Below are 19,425 nucleotides of genomic sequence, written 5' to 3'. Positions count from 1 at the left end.
CTTCATCTTGGCATTTTGTGTAGATTTCTGTCTTCTTCTGTGTGTTAGACAACCTTGTTATGTTTCTCTGTGTGTTAGACAACCTTGTTATGTTTCCCGTTCCTGAGAATAATTGTTTTATGAAGAACAGGTCATATACTGTCCAGAGCCTGATGGTTCAGGTGCATGTCTCTCGTGCATGCTGTGTGCACTCCGCTATTGTGTTTTGGCTGCTTTATCCTGTAGGACAGTTGTCTGCAGAGGTTCTCCTTACCTGCAGTGGGCAGTGTTTTGACTTTGGCCAGAGTGTTGTGAGTCTTAAGTAGGTATGTTCTGGTCTGCTGGTTTCAAGAGACCTGATGCTATTTCCACTAGAACTGAAGCTTTGCAGAACTCTGTGGTCAGTAGATATGGTAGGATGGGGTTTGTGCTGGTCTTCTGGGGAAGGGACCTGCTGTGCTGGTCATTAGGTCATTATCTGCTTCCCAGATAAAAGCAGTACCAGCAGAGCACAGTGGTGGGACTTCGCGAAAGTAGTGAGACAGCCAGTGTTGGCACTGTGCTGTTTATTGAAGCATGTTTATGCTGAGTCATTGCATATGGGAGGAGGGGTATGGAGGGGGGGAGGGAAATGGTACCAGCCAGCTCATTTGTCCCTGGAGAGGTGTCCCTGTACTTATTACTCTCAGGCAAACACTCAGAAGAACAAATAATGTACCTGAGTGTGTCCCAGGCATTTTTCATATCTCGATTGTCACACTGTCTCACACTGTTTGCCTGCCAGGAGCAACACTGTGCACTTTGGACTCTATCACAGCCAATCCTGCTGACTTTTAAAACACCAAAAATATTTATGGACACGTGTGTCAGGTAGCTGCGCTGATCTTCTGGGGGAGGATCTTACTGTGCTGGTAGGGATGGAGGTTTGACCAAGAAGGGCAGCAGTGGCAGAGTGCTGTGACATAGGGTTTGGATCAAGTAGGCTTTATGCTAGGCCTTTTATAGCAGATGCCTTTAATCATAGGAGATTTTCAACAAATGCAGGTACTTGTTTAGCCTCAATTTCCACCTAAAAGTAAAAGAGTTAGATGAGAAGATGTCTTAGTACCCTCTAAGGCTGATGGTATTCTACGAATTTCTTTTTTTAGTTTTATTTATTTAAATTCCAGTTAGTTAATTTACAGTTCTAATATTAGTTTCAGGTGTACAATTTAGTGATTCAACACTTACATGGAATACCCAGTGCTCATCAAAATAGATGTACTCCTCAATCCCCCTGCACCTATTTAACCCATACCTCTACTCACCTTCCCTCTGGTAGCGATCAATTTGTTCACTATAGTTATGAGTATGTTTCTTGGTTTGACTCTGTATTTATTTCCCTAAAATTCCCAATAGATTTCTTGTTTTTTTTTTCCTCAATAGATTTATAAATATGGAAAGCTGCCTCCCATTTTATGGATCCTTATAAATCACTAATGGTTTTGCTTTATATTCCACCTATGAGAGCTTCATGACCAGTAATGGAAACAGTCTTGGGCTACACATATTTATGCTTCTGCTGCAAAGAGTTGTCCCTCCTCCTGAAATTCTTTTCTGTTCCTTCTTGTCAGGTGATCATTCTGATGATCATTGATAAGTCTTCATTCAATTGCTAGCTCAAGATACCTTTTTTTTTTTTTACTTCCATTCCAGAAGAATTAGGCATTTATTCTTTTCCATTGCATTTTACAAGTCTTAACACAATGGGTCATATTTATGTTTTTATACCTGTATCTCTCACTGTACTATGGGCTCTGTGTTAGAGGCAGAGGCTATTTTATTCATTTTAGTGTCAACAACAGTCAACAGAATACTTGGCTAAACTAGGTGCTCTGCAAATATCTGCTGAGTAATTTTGATGTTTATTGATTTCTGAAAAGAAATCTCTTTAAATTTGATAGGAAGATAGAAATTATAGTTAGAGTAATACTTAAGTCATGACTTACTCCAAGTCATTGGAATTATATTAAGGAAAATGATACCTCAGAAGCTAGAGGCTGTGTCATAGACTATTAAATCCTATAGAAATGAGTGTTGAAATTAACTATATGAACTGGAGTAGGTGGTGAACTTTTTTTTTGTCTTTTTAAAAGTCAGTAGCAATGTTCCAGCTTTCATTACTTATTTTAGAAATGTATATCTTTTATTTTAACTTCTTAGTTTCTAGCTGAAGCTCTGCCAACTATCTTCATCTTAAAAAGTCATCAATTTGGTTTCATCAATTCTATAGTATTTTTTCTTTTTTATTGATTTTCAGTCTGATCTTTTGTATTTTCTGTCTTCTGTTTACCTTGTTTTTGATTTGCTATTCTTTTCTATCTTCCTAAAGTAAATTAGAGTATTGATTTTAGATTTCTTATTTTGTAATAAACGTTTTTTACAATTTTATTGAGGTATAATTGACAAAATTATAAGACATTTAAAGTGTACAACTCAGTGATTTGATGTACATATGTTGTGAAAGTCTTCCTTCCACTGGGTTAATTTAAAAAGCATTTTAAGCTATAAATTTTACTTTAAGGACTGCTTTAGCTGCATTATGTATTATTTTTATTGTTTAGCCTCAATTCCTGTAAGTCATCTCTGTGTTTTCATTGCTTAGCTGTCAGCCAATGAGTTGTACTCAAATATTGTTCTCAAATACATCCCAGCCCTTAAAGCTTGAACATCTTGCAAATAGTTTAGTGTAAGGGTTGGGGGTGGGGAGTCCATTCACAGTTACAGGTAGTTCTCAAGTCTGTCTTGGCTTTTATTTCTTGCTAGACTGTCTCAGGTTTCCCAATCCATACTCATAATTTTTAAGGAAGCCAAAGAGGGATTTGTGGCAAGTTTATTTCAGACTTTCAATGGCTTTTTCATTTCCAGGATCTCTTTAAATGTCTAGTGTTCCATGATAGCCACAGTTGGAGCTGAAACCTCGAATAAGCTAGTTCCCCCCCCCCCATTTGTTTTTTACCAAGTTCACCACTTTTATCTGACAAAGCTGTAGCCTTTTAAAATTGTGTCCCAAATCATTTCTACCTCTCTGGTTGCAAAGCTGCTGGTTTTTGTTGTCATCCCACAGTGATAAAACAATTATAGTTTCATCTGTGGAACTGGGGAGTGGAATAGGAGCATTCCAAGAACAAGACTGCCAAATTCTGTTATTCTTACCCAAAGCTCTAAAAGATTTTCAAGAATAAATGCTTCTCATTTTGTTGGCTGCCTTTGCCTAGCTTCCAGATACTGGAAATTATTGTTTTGGACAACTTTGTTTAGTTTTGTACTTGTTTTTTTTTTCCATTTTAAAATATATTTATTACTATTTTTTTTGGACAAAAAATATAAATTAAAAATGACTGTTTCCTCATGGCCATATTACATGCAATGTGGTCAAAATCTAATACTTAAAAATAAGAAAGGTCATAGAAGAGATAAAAGCAAAATTCCAAGAAGTTCAGCTCAAAAGTTAACCTCACGTGGCTTAGTTTAATGAATCCATATTTATCTGTTGTAGAATTTCTTTCATTTAAATTGTGATCTTTCTCAGTCACTTTTAATGTCACTTTATAAATTACTAAGCTTTTAAAAAATTTTATATTAAATTAGGCAACTTATAGTACGTACTTATTTTAAGATGTAGTGTTCAATAATTTATCAGTTATGTATAACACTCAAGTGCTCATCATATCATGTACCCTCCTTAATGCTCATCACCCAATTATCCCATGCCCCTCCCACCTCTCCTCCAGCAACTCTCAGTTTCCTATAATTCAGAGTCTCTCTTTTTTTTTTTTTCCCTCTCTGATGACTTCCAATTCGGTTTTCCCTCCCTTACCCTATGGTCCTCTGCACTGTTTCTTATATTCCACATATGATTGAAACCATGTGATAATTGTCTTTCTCTAATTGATTTATTTCTCTCAGCATAATACCCTCCAGTTCCATCTATGTTGATGTAAATGGTAAGTACTCATCCTTTCTGATGGCTGAGTAATGTTCCATTGTATATTATAAATACCACATCTTTTTTATCCATTCTTCTGTCAATGGACATCTTGACTTTTTCCACAGTTTGGGTATTGTGGACCTTGTTGCTATGAACATTGAGGTGCAGGTGCCCCTTTGGATCACTACCAGGAAATTAAAGAAGAGTTTAAAAATTTATGGAAATGAATGAAGATGAAAACATCACTGGTCAAAACCTTTGGATACAGCAAAGGTGATCCTAAGAGGGAAGTACATTAAATAGAAGCCTTTCTCGAAAAAAATAGAAAAATCTTGAACATATAAGCTAACCTTACACCTAAAGGAACTGGAGAAAGAATAGCAAATAAAGCCTAAATCAATCAGGAGAAGATAAACAGTAAAGATTAGAGCAGAAATCAATGAAAAGGAAACCAAAAGAATAGTAGAACAGATCAATGAAACTAGAAACAATTAATTAGATAGATAAACCCCTAGCCAGCTGTATCAAAAAGAATAGAGAAAGGATCCAAATTAATAAAATCATGAATGAAAGAGGAGAGATCACAAACAACACCAAAGAAATACAAACAATTTTAAGAACATATTATGAGCAACTATATGCCAACTAATTAGGCAATCTGGAAGAAATGGAGGCATTCCTAGAAACTTATGAACTGCCAAAACTGAAGCAGGAAGAAATGGAAAATCTGAACAGACCCATAACCAGCAAGGAAATTGAAGAAGTAATCAACAACTTTTTGAAAAATAAGAGTCCAGGGTCTGAAGACTTCCCAGGGGAATTTTACATTTAAAGAAGAACTAATACATATTCTTCTGAGGATGTTTCAAACAATAGAAATGGAAGGAAAACTTCCACACATGTTCTATGAGGCCAACATTACCTTGATCCCAAAACCAGACAAAGACCCCATTAAAGGGAGAATTACAGGCCAATATCCCTGAAGAACACAGAAGCCAAAATTTTCACCAAGATACTAGCTTAATAGGATCCTGCAGTACATCAAAAGAATTATTCACCATGACCAAGTGGGATTTATTCCTGTGCTGCACGGTTTGTTCAACATCTGCAAATCAATTAATGAGATACATTACATTAATAAAAGAAAGGACAAGAGCTATATGGTCTTCTCAATTGATACAGAAAAAGCATTTGACAAAATACAACATCCTTTCTTGATTAAAACTCTCCACAGTGTAGGGATAGAGAGAATATACCTCATAAAGATCATAAAAGCCATCTAAGAAAAGCCCACAGCAAGTATCATTCTTAATAGGGAGAAACAGAGCCTTTCTTCTAAGGAACACAATAGGGATACCCACTCTCACTACTGTTGTTCAACATAGTCCTAGCCTCAGCAATCAGACAACAAAAAAGAAAGAAAAGGCATTCATATTGGCAGAGAAGAAGCCAAACTCTCAATCCTCACTCTCTACTTTATGTGGAAAACCCAAAAAACCACACCCCCAAATTGCTAGAACTCATACAGGAATTCAGCAACATAGCAGAATATGAAATCAATGCACAAAAATCAGTTGCATTTCTATACACTAATAATGAGACAGAAGAAAGAGAAAGTAAGGAATCGATCCTGTTACTATTGCATCAAAAACCATAGGATCTCTAGAAATAAATGTAACCAAAGAGGTAAAGTATCTGTACTCTAAAAACTATAGAACACTTATGAAAGAAACTGAGGAAGACACAAAGAGATGGAAAAACATTCCATGGCCATGGATTGGAAGAATAAATATTGTTAAAATGTCTGCTACCCAGAGCAATCTACACATTAAATGCAATCCATATCAAAATGCCATCACCATTTTTCACCGAGCTGGAACAAATAATCCTAAAATTTGTATGGAACCAGAAAAGACCCCTATTTGGGGCCAAACTTATGTTGGAAAAGAAAACCAAACATGGTAGCATCACAGTACAAGACTTCAAGGGATATTGCAAAGCTATAATCTTCAAGACAGTATGGTACTAGCACAAAAACAGACATGTAGATCAATGGAACACAAGACAGACCCTCAAACTCTGTGGTCAACTAATCTTTGACAAAGCAGGAAAGAATATCCAAAGGAAAAAAGTCTCTTCAAGAAATTGCTAGGAAAATTGAACAGCCTCATGTGGAAGACTCAAACTGTACCTTTTGTTACACCATATACCATGCAAGCTGGTGCAGCCACTCTGGACAAAAGTGAGGTTTAGAGGTTCCTCAAGAAGCTAAAAATAGAGCTACTCTATGACCCAGATATTCCACTACTAGGTATTTACTCCAAAGATACAAACGTACTTTTTTTTTTTCAGAGAAATGATTCATTTACCTCTTCATAGTGCCATATCCAGAAATCTTTTCTATAGCACTTAAATGCAAATAATTGCTATAGATAAGAGCAACACTGGTCCCTATATATTCCTGTATTTTATAACGCTCTTAGCTTCCTTAGCTTGCAATCTTTTATCTCCCCCCTTTCCCAGGAAGATAGAGCAGTATATTGAAAAGAGAAAAAGCCTTGGAGTTTGATATATCTTTTTTTTTTTTTTTTTATTTATGATAGTCACAGAGAGAGAGAGAGAGAGGCAGAGACACAGGCAGAGGGAGAAGCAGGTCCCATGCACCGGGAGCCTGACGTGGGATTCGATCCCGGGTCTCCAGGATCGCGCCCTGGGCCAAAGGCAGGCGCCAAACCGCTGCGCCACCCAGGGATCCCCGAGTTTGATATATCTTAACAAAAATTGTGTATTTCTGGGCAATTTCATTCCTCTGAATTTCAGTTTATAAACTGAATTATCTGTAAATTAAATTATCCGTAAAGTGGGTATGATAAGACTTACCTCATGGAGAAGATAAAATGAAATATATTCAGAGTACTTAGTACAGTGTCTCACATGTGGTAGATAAGCAGTCAATGACTGTTTTCTCTAGTCTTCCCTCTCTTTGTCTCTTGTTGCATTTCTTGAAGCATGTAGATTCAGCAAAATGCCATTTATAATTCAGAGAACACTGTTCTTAAGAACAGTTAAATGAACAATAAAGCTGATTTCTTTCCAATGAATATTAATATAGAAATACAATACCATCCTCTGAATTTGAAGGTTTTGGTCCAATGGTCATATGGATTAGCCCACACTCTAGCCTTTGAACTTTTCACCATAGGAGTTGAAAAGTCTTTTCAATGCAAATGATATCATGCCAATTAACCAGCTTTAATTCAGCCCTCAGGATAAAGCCCAAGTGCCTCAAATTAACATGCAGGTTCATTCCTCCATGAGTTGGCCTCTCTGTACCTTTCTACCCTTAGTTTTCCCTCCTCACACTAAGTTTTAACCATTTTGTAATACATTTATTTCTCTTACTATGCCTGGCATTTTGTCTTCCATTGCCTTTGTCATATAGCTCCCTCTGTATGTATTCAAGGATTCTGTCCTCATTTGTTGATCATTTTGTATTCATCTTCCAGTTAGGTGCCCATCGTCTCAGCATACTATGTTGTAAAGATTACTGCATATTGGTCTTTCCCGGTAGATTGAGATACTTGAGAGCAGAGATAATATTTTATATAATATTTGAATCTCCATTGCCTTGATCATAGTTTTCCAGTGCAAATGAGGAAACCTAACCTAGCACCTGTGAATGAATGATGATGGATGACATATTAGTACCACCTATTCCAACATAGTCTTTACTTGTAATACAATTGTAATACAATTAAAATTTCCTGAAGCCTCAGGGCACCTAAGAAATGCTTTAATTTTATCTCTTATGAGATGATCTTAATTCACACAAAGTGTTATGTACTAAAAGGTGTCCAAACAAGTTGATTTTTATACTAGAATATTCATGTCAGAAAACAAGCAATAGTGTAAATAACTGTCCAATCTCTGGCCTGCTTGTTATGACAGAAATAAAATTGAACTCTGCTTTTGACATGTAATTCCAATACTAATAGGTTCCACATTCATTTCTCTCTAGCTGCTAGCAGGAAGCATTTTGTAATGGTATGTCTACTAGTAACTACCTTATATTTCCCTTAAACAGAGCTACTGTCCATAATCACATTACCAACTGTCAACAGTTGGTTACTGTTGTTGTTACAGTTGTTACTGTAATGAGGGACAGAGCACCAAAATGCTTCTGCTATGAAAATACGATGCTCTCCCCTAAAAATCCCACTCTTGTGTTGATTAGAAAAACAATGATCAATCCCCATGTTCCAGAATCTGAGTTTTAACCGCCGTCTTGCCAAGATAGCAACCAAAACATACATTGTTTCCCTTATGTTCCTAATAAGAAAGGAGGAAGGCAGAGGTGGGAGTTTTAGAGTTGAGGTGGTCTTTTTTTTTTTTTTTTCAAATTTTTAGGAAAAATGGGTTTGGGCTTTAGGAAAAATTTTTTTTTGCACGGGGAGAGGGATAGGAAGATAATATTAAGTAGCCTCAAAAAAAATAATAAGTAGCCTCCACATGTGGAACCAAATGTAAGGTTCAATCTCACAACCTGAGGTCATGACCTGAGCTGAAATCAAGAGGCACTTAACTGATTATTTGTTGCTGTGTCATCTTCTGACATTTTATCTCAAAGAGGAGAAACATAAAACTGCCATTATATTTATTCCATTGTGGATAACCTACTGATTCCTCCTCCCCATGCTTATTTTTTTATTCCATCACTATAATTCAGATATCTTACCAGAACGTGTCTCCATGTCAGTCTCATTCCATTAATTCTATCAGAAATGCTTTGCATAGTTGGGCTTCTTTCCTGCTCTGGAAGGTTTTTTTTTGTTTTGTTTTAGGTATGTATTTATTACTACTTTTACTTGAGTGGTTCTGGTCTTTGTTGCAATGATAGAATTCCTGTTCTTTCTGCACCCTCAATATCACATTCTTTTGCTTTACTTTCAAATATTGTTTAGTTTCTTTACTCTTTCTTCTGCAGTCCGGAAGATTACTTTCTTTTTAAGTCAACCAATTATAAAAAAAAAAAGTCAACCAATTATAATAGTACTATTAATAATTTTAATTATTACATATCATATTTATGATATATATTTGAATAACATTAAACATTAGAAAGCATGTTATTTATTTAATTTTAATTATATATTAGTATATGATTTAGTTATATAAATATATTTTATATTTTTATATAATTTTAATTTTACATATCATATAACATTAATATAACATAATATAAATATACTATTATATTAGTTTCAAATGTACATAGATTCAACAATTATATACATTATTAAATGCTCACCACCATCTGTCACCGTACATAATTATTGCAATATTATTGAATATATTTCCTATGCTGTAATTTTTATCCCCATGACTTATTTATAAGTGGAAGTTAATGTCTTATAATCCTCTTCCTTATATTGCCTATCCCTCCAGCACCCTCTCCTCTAGCAACCACTAGTTTTTCCTCTATATTTATGTTTCTATTTTGTTTTTGTTGTTTGTTAATTTGTTCTGTTATTTAGACTCTACATGTCCATGAAATCATGTGGTATTTGTGTTTATCCGTCTGATTTATTTCACTTACCCTAATTCCCTCTAGGTCATCTCCAATTGATTGGTTATATTTAAGCAATATTACCTTTTTCTCTCCTTCTTTCTTTTTACTATTCCCAATGGAAAACCCTAATTCCCTCTAGGTCATCTCCAATTGATTAGTTATATTTAAGCAATATTTCTTTTTTCTCTTTTTTTTCTTTTTACTATTCCCAATGGATAATTCAATACAACTATTTATACTTTTTTTCTTATATTCCTTTAGCATCAAATTCTTTTTTATTTTTTCATTTATACTATTGCATTTAATTCTGTTAACATTTCTTATCAGGTTATTCTATCCTGGTGGCTTTTGTTCTTGTTTTATAGAGGTTACATGTATTAACATGTATTAATTGAGGTACCAGTAACTGCTATTACAAGACCACTTTGTAATTTTCTAGGCTAAACAAATAGAGTTCTATTTCTCACTCACATAATAATTCAGTACATATCCCTGGTTGCCAAATGGATATTCTTCACATGTTGATCCAGGGACCCACGTGCTTTCACTTTTGTAGCTCTATTATTTCATAGAGGGTCTCAGTACCCTCTGCATTTAACTAGTGGAAGGGAAACAAAGTGAAAAAATTTGACTCACTTTTGAAAAGTTCTAACCTAGAAGTAACACACATCATATCTACTTACATTCTAAATTCGCAAGAATTAGTTTCATAGCAACACTTTGATGCAAAGGTTCTGAGAAATGTAGCCCTAGCTGATCAGCAACAATTCTATGCTATAAAATTTTGAAATTTTGGTGGGCAGCTAGATGTCTCTTCTCCATCATGTTCTTACAGTATATTGATTGTGCCAAACATTTTCTCATTTTTTTTCTGCATGCTTTAATAAATAACTTTCAGAATTATAATCCTCTGATGATTTTTCAGGATGATGTTCCTTTTCCTTTTTTTGCCACTTTCTTTGACAAGTTAACAGTTTTATTTTTCTTGTCATATTTTCCAAAACTCAATTAAGAAGTGTCATTTGTAGTATGTCTTTGATCCTGCTCATTGTTCATTTATATGTAGAAGCCTCTACATAGATTTGCAGTTGGGAAGGTGGTGTGTGTACAGTTCTTAGCTTAGTTTCCTTGTAATCTGATGAAGTTTTCTGGATAAAGGTGAGAACTTTATCTGATTGTCTCATTCTTCAAATTGAGAATACACACAACTTTTCCTATCTTCATCAATGCCTATTGAGTTTTACAAGTTAGCATACAGTGTGTCATTGTAATTTCTAGGATTGAATATATCTGAATCCACATAGAATTTGTGTCATTAATGCTTTATATCTATTCCTGGGTTTAAATGACCAGACTGCACATTTCTAAGACAAAAAACAAAGTTGAAGAACAATGACTCGCTGCCTGTCTCACCTGCCACTTTGCTGAATTTCGGGTAGCAAAACATGTTGGTTACTGCTTACTCTGTTTTCTACCATATAGGTCTTTAACTGGTGGAAAGGTTGCCTAAATTTTGTAAATATGTTGGCTGTCTAGCTTATTTGTCATTTTCAGTAAAAGATGTTTCCCTATACCTTCTTCCCAGTCTTTCAAAGTATGTTTTAGGGAAACTGGAAGAGGCAAAATAAAAGCCTGCTATATAGTTGATGTTAATAATTCAATATTCCATTTCAAAAGTTATACTGAGTTCTAATTGATACAAAAAAAACTGTATGTGACTAAAGTATGTAATTTAATAAGTTTTAACATTTATTATCTATCTCATCTGTAAAACTGTGATAGTAAGCAAGATAATGAAAATACTCATCATTCCCAATAATTGTCTTTTTTTTTATATAAATTATTATTTATTTATGATAGTCACAGAGAGAGAGAGAGAGAGGCAGAGACACAGGCAGAGGGAGAAGCAGGCTCCATGCACTGGGAGCCCAATGTGGGATTCGATCACGGGTCTTCAGGATCACGCCCTGGGGCAAAGGCAGGCGCCAAACTGGTATGCCACCCAGGGATCCATCCCCCAATAATTTTCTTGAGTTGCTGTCCCTCCATGTTTACCACTCTATCATCAGGTAACCCCTGATCTGCATTTTGACACTACAGATCAGTTTCCATGTCCTAGATTTTTACATAAATTCATAAAATCCATTATGAACTCCTTTTGTGTGACTTCTTCCACTCAGCACAATTAGAGATTCATCCATATTGTTGCATATCAATACTACATTTCTTCTTATTGCTAGATAGTGTCTTTGCAGGGATATAGCACAATCAGATTTATTTAATTGTTGGTAGATATTTGGATTGTTTCTAATTTGGGGCCATTACAAACAAAACTGCCATGAACTTTTCTATACTAGTGTACTTATTTCTCTTAGGTAAATACCTTGTAGTAGAATGACTGAGTCAAACGGTAGATATATTTATGTAACTTTGAAAGAACTTTCCAAAGTTGTACCATTTTACATTTCAACCAGGAGATAGGGCTAGTCTTTTTAATTTTAGTTATTTTTATGTTGGTGTCTCCTTGGAGTTTTAATCTACATTTCTCTAATGACTAATGATGGTGAATTTTCTCTGGTGTTGTTATTTGCCATCTGGGTATCTTTTTAATAAAGTGTGTATTCCCCAACCTTTTGAATATTTTAGTCTGGCTGTTTATTTTCTTAACATTGTATATTGGGAATTATTTATATAGTCTGAATATAAACTCTATCAGATGTGAGATTTGCAAGTACTTTCTCCCAACTCTTATGTTTTCATTCTTAATCTTGATGAGATCCAAGTTATTTTTCTTTATGGTGCTAATTTTTCTTTATGGTGCTAATTTTTCTTTGATTTTGGTGCTATGTGTCTAAGAAATCTTTAGCTAACCCAAGGTCCAAAAGATCTCCCAAGTTTTCTAAGTTTTATACTTTAAAATTTTACCTTTAGTCATGTGATCCATTTTGAATTGATTTTTGTATATGGTGCAAGTACAGATACATTTCTCTCTCTCTGTCCCTCTCACTCTTCCCCTCTCTCTTTTCTTTGCCTCCCTTCCTTCCCTTTCCTTTTTGTTTGTTCTTTTTTGCTTATGGATGTCCAATTGTTTTAGCACCATCTATTGAAAGGACTATTCTTTCACCTTTGAAGTGTCTTTGTACCTTGGTTGAAGGCCAAATGTATAGACTAGTTTCTAGACTCCCTGTTCTGTTTCATTAATGTATTTTGTCAGTCCTGATGCAAATACAACACTGTCTTGAATATTGTTGCTTTACAATGTCTTGAAATCAGGTAGTGTAATTCCTCTAACTTTATTCTTTTTCCAAGATACTTTGGGTATTCTAGATCCTTTGCATTTCCATATGAATTTTTGAATTAACTTCTCTAGTTTTACTTTTATATTTTTAAAGATTTATTTATTATTTGAGGGAGGGAGGTGCAGCGGGTAAGGAAAGGGATTCCTTAAACAGATTCCCCACTGAGTGCATAGCCTGACACTGGGCTGGATCCCAGGACCCTGACATTATGACCTGAGCCTAAACTAAGAGGCGCTTAACTGACAGCCACATAGGCACCCCTCAACCTCTCTGTTTGCCTTTTGGGTTTTCTTGGGACTGCATTAAATCTACAGATCAATTTAGACAGAAATAATATTTTAATGTAATGAGACTTCCTTTTTTGTGAACACAATATGTTTTATCCATTTACTTAGGTCTTTTTAAATTTTCTAAACAATGTTTTGCAATAATCAGTGTACAGGCCTTTGACATCTCTTGTCATGTTTATTCCTAAGTATTTCATATTTCTGATGCTGTTATAATAGGCATTGTGTCTAATTTCCAATTGTGCATAGAAATACAGTTGTTTTCTGTGTATTGATCTTGTATCCTAAACTTACTTATCAGTACTTGTAACTTTTTAATATAGAAGCTTTTAAAATAGATTTTGTAGGATTTTCTGCATGATCATGTTACCTAAAAAAAAAAAAAGCCAGTATATCTTTATTCATTTTATTCTTTGCTCTCAATCTCTGTCTTTTGTTTTTTTCCTTTGCCTCAATTTGACTTTATTATTTTTTTGTTTTTATTTTTTAATTTATTTCAGTTTAGTTAACATGTGTTATTTGTTTCATGGGTAGAATTTAGTGATTTCATCAGTTGCATATAATAATGCCCAGTGCTCATTACATTAAGTGCCCTCCTTAATGCTCATCACCCAGTTACCCTGTCCCACCCCCATTTTGTTTTGCTTTTCTTTCACTGATTAGAACTTCTAGTACAACGTTGAATAGGTGGAATTACAGAAAATATCTTAGCCTTGATCCTGATTTTAGGGGGAAAGCATTCAATATTTCATTAATAAATATGATATTGGTTACTGATTTTCTTTGGTAAATGTCTTTTATTAGGTTGATTAATTTTTCTTCTGTTCCTAGTTTGCTGGCAGTTTTTATCAGGAACAAATGTTGGCTTAGAGCAAATAGCTTTTTCTGAGTATATTTAGGTTACAATATTTTTTTTGTTATAATGGTGAATCTCATTGTCTTTCTAAACCAATGTTGCATTTCCTACTTGCTCATTATATAATAGCCTCTTTATCTGTCATTGGACTTGATTTGCTAAACATTCATAAGAAGTGTTATATCTGTATTCCTCAGAGATGTTGCTATGTTTTATTTTCCCCCAAAATCTTTTTCTCAGTTGGGTATTATGGTAACATTTATGGATAGCATTTGTTGGTTAATCCATTTTTTCTGTAGATTTATATAATTTATTCCTTAAATATATGGAGGAATTCACCAACGAAGCCGTATTGGTCTGGAATGTTTCTTGTGGGAAGGTTTTTCACTAAAAATTCAATTTCTTTTTATAGATATAGGGCTAGTCAGATGGGTTTTTTAAAATTTTATTTATTTATGAGAGAGAGAGACAGACAGACAGACAGACATAGGAAGAGGGAGAAGCAGGCTCCATGCAGGGAGCCGGACATAGGACCCCATCCCAGGTCTCCAGGATCAGGCCCTGGGCGGAAGGCAGAGCTAAACTGCTGCGCCCCCAAGGCTGCCCTTTGATAGTGTTTTTTTGTTTTTGTTTTTGTTTTTGTTTTTTTTATGATAGTCACACACACACACAGAGAGAGAGAGAGAGAGGCAGAGACACAGGCAGAGGGAGAAGCAGGCTCCATACACCGGGAGCCCGACGTGGGACTCGATCCCGGATCTCCAGGATCGCGCCCTGGGCCAAAGGCAGGCGCCAAACCACTGTGCCACCCAGGGATCCCCTTTTGATAGTGTTCTTAAAGAGATTTGTACATTTCTTCCAACTTGTCAACTTAGTGGCATAAAATTTATATTTTAATTTTAGACTGTAGTGTTTGCATCTCTGATACCTGATGTTGGTTACTTGTATCTTTGCTTTTTATCATTTGTTTAGGATATATCTTTTCAAAGAATCAGGTTTGCATTTTATTGATTTTCTCTATTGCTTCCTCTATTTTGTATCATTTATTCACTTCTTTTTAAAAAATTACTGCCTATTTTTTACTTTTTATTAAGTCACATTGGGCCATACCCAATGTGAGGTTTGAACACATGAGCCTGAGATCAAGAGTTGCATGCTCTACTGACTGAGCCAGCCAGAGGCTCTTCATTTATTCATTTCTTGCCTGTATTTCCTTTTGCCTATTTACCTTCAGTCTAGTTTTCTCGTCTTTTCTACTTATTGTGATATAAGTTGAGATTATTGACTTGAGACTACATTTTATTTTTATTTTTAAAAAATATTTAATTTATTTATTCATAAGAGATACAAGAGAGAAAGAGAGAGGCAGAGATACAGGCAGAGGGAGAAGCAGGCTCCATGCAGGGAGCCCGATGTGGGTCTTGATCCCGGGTCTCTAGGATCACACCCTGGGCTGAAGGCAGGCACTAAACCACTAAGCCACCCAAGTTGCCAACATTTTATTTTTAATATAGATATTTAGTAATATAAAAATGTCAAGCTATTTCTGTTACTATTTATAAAATTTTAGTAGATATTTAAGGTCTGTCACTTTAAGATTATATGTGGTCAAGAAAATAATTATTCACGTACAGTATAGCACTTGTCATTTAATTCCTTTTTAAAAGTGATAGAAATTTTCATTTTAATGTCTGCAATATTTTTATTGTATTATGTTGTTTTTCTTTGTCTTTTGCATAGTTATAGTGAAATGTAAAATCCAGCCTTAAAAAACCAATAAAATTGAAAATGAAAATACAAAAAAAGTTTAGTCCTATAAAGTCTTTTGATTTTTGATAGTACAAAATACCTTCTAATTTCACTTGTGATTCTTCTTTGACCTATATGTTCTTTATTTTTTTAACCTATATGTTCTTTAAAAGTGTATTATTTAGATTCCTAATATTTGGGTGTTTTCCAGATATTTTTCTATTAGTGATTTCAAATTTAATGTTATTTCTTAATAGGTTAATTGTTATGATCAATGAACATGTTTTTTATTTCATTTCTTTGAAGTTTGCTGAGACTTGTTTTATGGCCAGTATATGGCTTACCTTGGTAAATGTTTTATGTGCTTTTTAAAAGAATGTGGGGATCCCTGGGTGGCGCAGCGGTTTGGCGCCTGCCTTTGGCCCAGGGCGCGATCCTGGAGACCCAGGATCGAATCCCACGTCGGGCTCCCGGTGCATGGAGCTTGCTCCTCCCTCTGCCTGTGTCTCTGCCTCTCTCTCTCTCTGTATGACTATCATAAATAAATTTTTAAAATATTGGGGATCCCTGGGTGGCGCATCGGTTTGGCGCCTGCCTTTGGCCCAGGGCGCGATCCTGGAGACCCGGGATCGAATCCCACGTCGGGCTCCCGGTGCATGGAGCCTGCTTCTCTCTCTGCCTGTGTCTCTGCCTCTCTTTCTCTCTCTCTCTCTCTCTATCATAAAAAAAAAAAAAAAAAAAAAAAAAAAAAAAAAATTTAAAATATTAAAAAAGTTTAAAAAAAAAGAAAAAAAAAAGAATGTGGATTTTACTATTGTTAAGAAGTGTGGTCTATAAATGTCAGTTAGGTCAAGTTGGTTGGTAGTGTTGGTTAAGTCATCTGTATCCTTACTACTTTTCTATTCAGTTCCAAAAATAATTTAGAGATGTGTGTTGAAATCTATGATTATAATTGTGGGTTTGTCTATCTATTATAGGAGCTCTTATTAGTTTCACGTAAGAAACCATTTTGTTATTTTCTTCTAATACCAGTGTAGATCACTTACAGTGTTATGTTAGTTTCAGGTGTACAATATGTTGATTCAAAATTCCATATATCACCCGGTTCTCATCATGATAAGTGTACACTTAATCCCCTTCACCTAATTTCCTAATTTACCCACCCCCCCACACACCTGACCTCTGATAACCATCTATTTGTTGTCTATAATTAAGACTCTGTTTCTTGATTTCTCTCTGTCTCTCTGTTTTCTCTTTTGCTCATTTGTTCTGTTACTAAAATTCCATATATGAGTAAAATCATATGGAATTTGTCTTTCTCTGATTGATATATTTCATTTAGTATTATACTCTCTAGCTCTATCCATGTTGCTGCAAATGGCAAGATTTCATTCTATAATATTCCATTATATATAATGTGTGTGTTCCATTATACATATAATATGCATTATATGTATATCATATCTTCCATTTCCATTCATCCATTGATGGACATTTGGGCTGTTTCCATAATTTGGGTATTGTAAGTAATGCGCTATGCATATTTGAATTAATGTTTTCATATTTTTGAGGCAAACATGTAGTAGTATGACTACTAGATCATGTGGTACTTCTATTTTTTAATTTCTTAAGGAACCTCCATACTGTCTAACAATGTGGTCATACCAGTTTGCATTCCTACCAACAGTGCATGAGGGTTCATTTTCTCCACACCCTCATCAACACTTGGTGTTTCTTGCGTTTTTGATTTTAGTCATTTTGACAGGTGTGAGGTGATATTACATGGTGGTTTGATTTGTGGTTGCCTGATGATGAGTGATGTTGAGCATCTTTTCCTATGTCTGTTGGCCATCTTTATGTCTTCTTTCAAGAAATGGGCTCATGTCTCCTGCCCATTTAAATTGTATTATTTTTGTGTTTGTTGAATTGTCTAAGTTGTTTATATATTTTGATGCTAATCCTTTGTCAGATGTGTCATTTACAAATACCTTCTCCCAGTCACTGGGTTACCTTTTAGTTTAGTTAGTTGGTTGGTTGTTGCACAAAAGCTTTTTATTCTGATATAGTTCCAGTAATTTATTTTTGCTTTTGTTTCCCTTGGAGATATATGTAAAAAATGTTATGGCCAGTATCAGAGAAATTACTGCCTGTGCTGTCTTCTAGGATTTTGTATGGTCTCAGGTCCCACGTTTATGTCCTTAATCCATTATGAGTTTATTTTTGTGTGTGGTATAAGAAAGTGGTTCAGTTTCTTTTTTAAAAAAATTATTTATGCATTTGTTTACTTATTAATTAAAATTTGGGTGAACCTAATTGAATTCGAGCCTATTCACAGGTTCTGAAAAGAACATCAAGGGAACATTTTTCTTGTGCATTAGATTTTCATCAGACTTACTAATCAAAAGCCTGGCAACTCAAAATATTATTTTTTTAATTTAAATTCAATTAGCCAAAATATAGTACATCATTAGTTTCAGATTTTTTTGTGTGTAGTGGTCTAGTTTTATCCCACCATTTGTTGAACAGACTGTCTTTTTCCCATTGGATATTCTTCACTGCTTTGTCAAAAATTAATTGACCATATTATCATGGGTTTTCTGAGTTTTCTGTTCTCTTAATATATGTGCCTATTTTTGTGTCAGTGTCATACTGTTTTGGTTACTAAAATTTTGTAATATAACTCGAGATCTGAAATTGTTATACCTCCAGGTTTGTTCATCTTTTTCAAAATTGGTTTGACTGTTTAGAATTTTTTGTGGTTCCGTAACAAACTTTAGGAATATTATTCTAGTTCTGTGAAAAATGCCATTTGTATTTTGTTAGGAATTACATTAAATATGTAGTTTGCTTTAGTTAGTAATGGATATTTTAACAGTATTTGTTCTTCCAATCCATGAGCATGGACTGTCTTTCCATTTGTTTGTATCATTTTTAATTTCATCATCAATGTTTTAGAGTTTTTGGGAGACATGTCTTTTACCTCCTTTGTTATGTTTATTTCTAGGTATTTTATTACTTGTGGTGCAATTGTAAATAGGATTGTTTTCTTATTTTCTTTTTCTCTACTTCATTATTAGTGTATAGAAATATAATGGATTTCCGTACATTGATTTTGTATACTGTGACCTCAATTCTCATAGTTTTTTGGTGGAATCTTTTGGGTTTTCTATATATAGTATCATATCATCTGCAAATAGTGAAAGTTTTACTTCTTCCTAATTTGGATGCCTTTTATTCCTCTTTCATATCTGATTGCTGTGCCTAGGACTTGTATTGTGTATTGAATAAAAATAGTGAGAGAGAATGATCATACTTATCTTGTTCTTGACCTTAGGCAGAAAGTTCTCAGATTTTCCCATTGAGTATTATAACTGTGGCTTATTTCAGGTAAGGCCATAATTATATTGAGCTATGTTCCCTCAGGGTTTTCACCATGAATGGATGTTGTACTTTGTCAAATGCTTTTTCTGCAGTGATTGAAATGATCAGATGTTTGTTGTCCTTTCTTTTGTTTATATTATCATATTGATGGATAGGAGAATATTGAACTACCCTTATATCCCCGTAATAAATCCCACTTGATTGTGTGAATGATTTTTTAAAAATGTATTGTTAGACTTAGTTGCTGGTATTTTGTTGAGGAGTTTGCATGCATGTTCATCAGAGATATTTGTCGATAGTTCTTTTGTTTTGAGTTTGGTGTCTTTATCTGGTTT

At 34.5% G+C, this 19,425-nt stretch overlaps 1 protein-coding gene across 2 annotated transcripts in view; it reads left to right on the top strand.

Moving 5' to 3' along the window:
• The window catches only part of AGBL4 (AGBL carboxypeptidase 4), a 1,348,432-nt gene that overhangs the window by 330,045 nt on the left and 998,962 nt on the right, over positions 1–19,425 (top strand). The window lies entirely within an intron of this gene.

Source organism: Vulpes lagopus, chromosome 23, assembly GCF_018345385.1.
Source record: "Vulpes lagopus strain Blue_001 chromosome 23, ASM1834538v1, whole genome shotgun sequence".
Taxonomy (NCBI): Eukaryota; Metazoa; Chordata; class Mammalia; order Carnivora; family Canidae; genus Vulpes; species Vulpes lagopus.
This window is presented reverse-complemented; position numbering and strand designations above follow the sequence as displayed.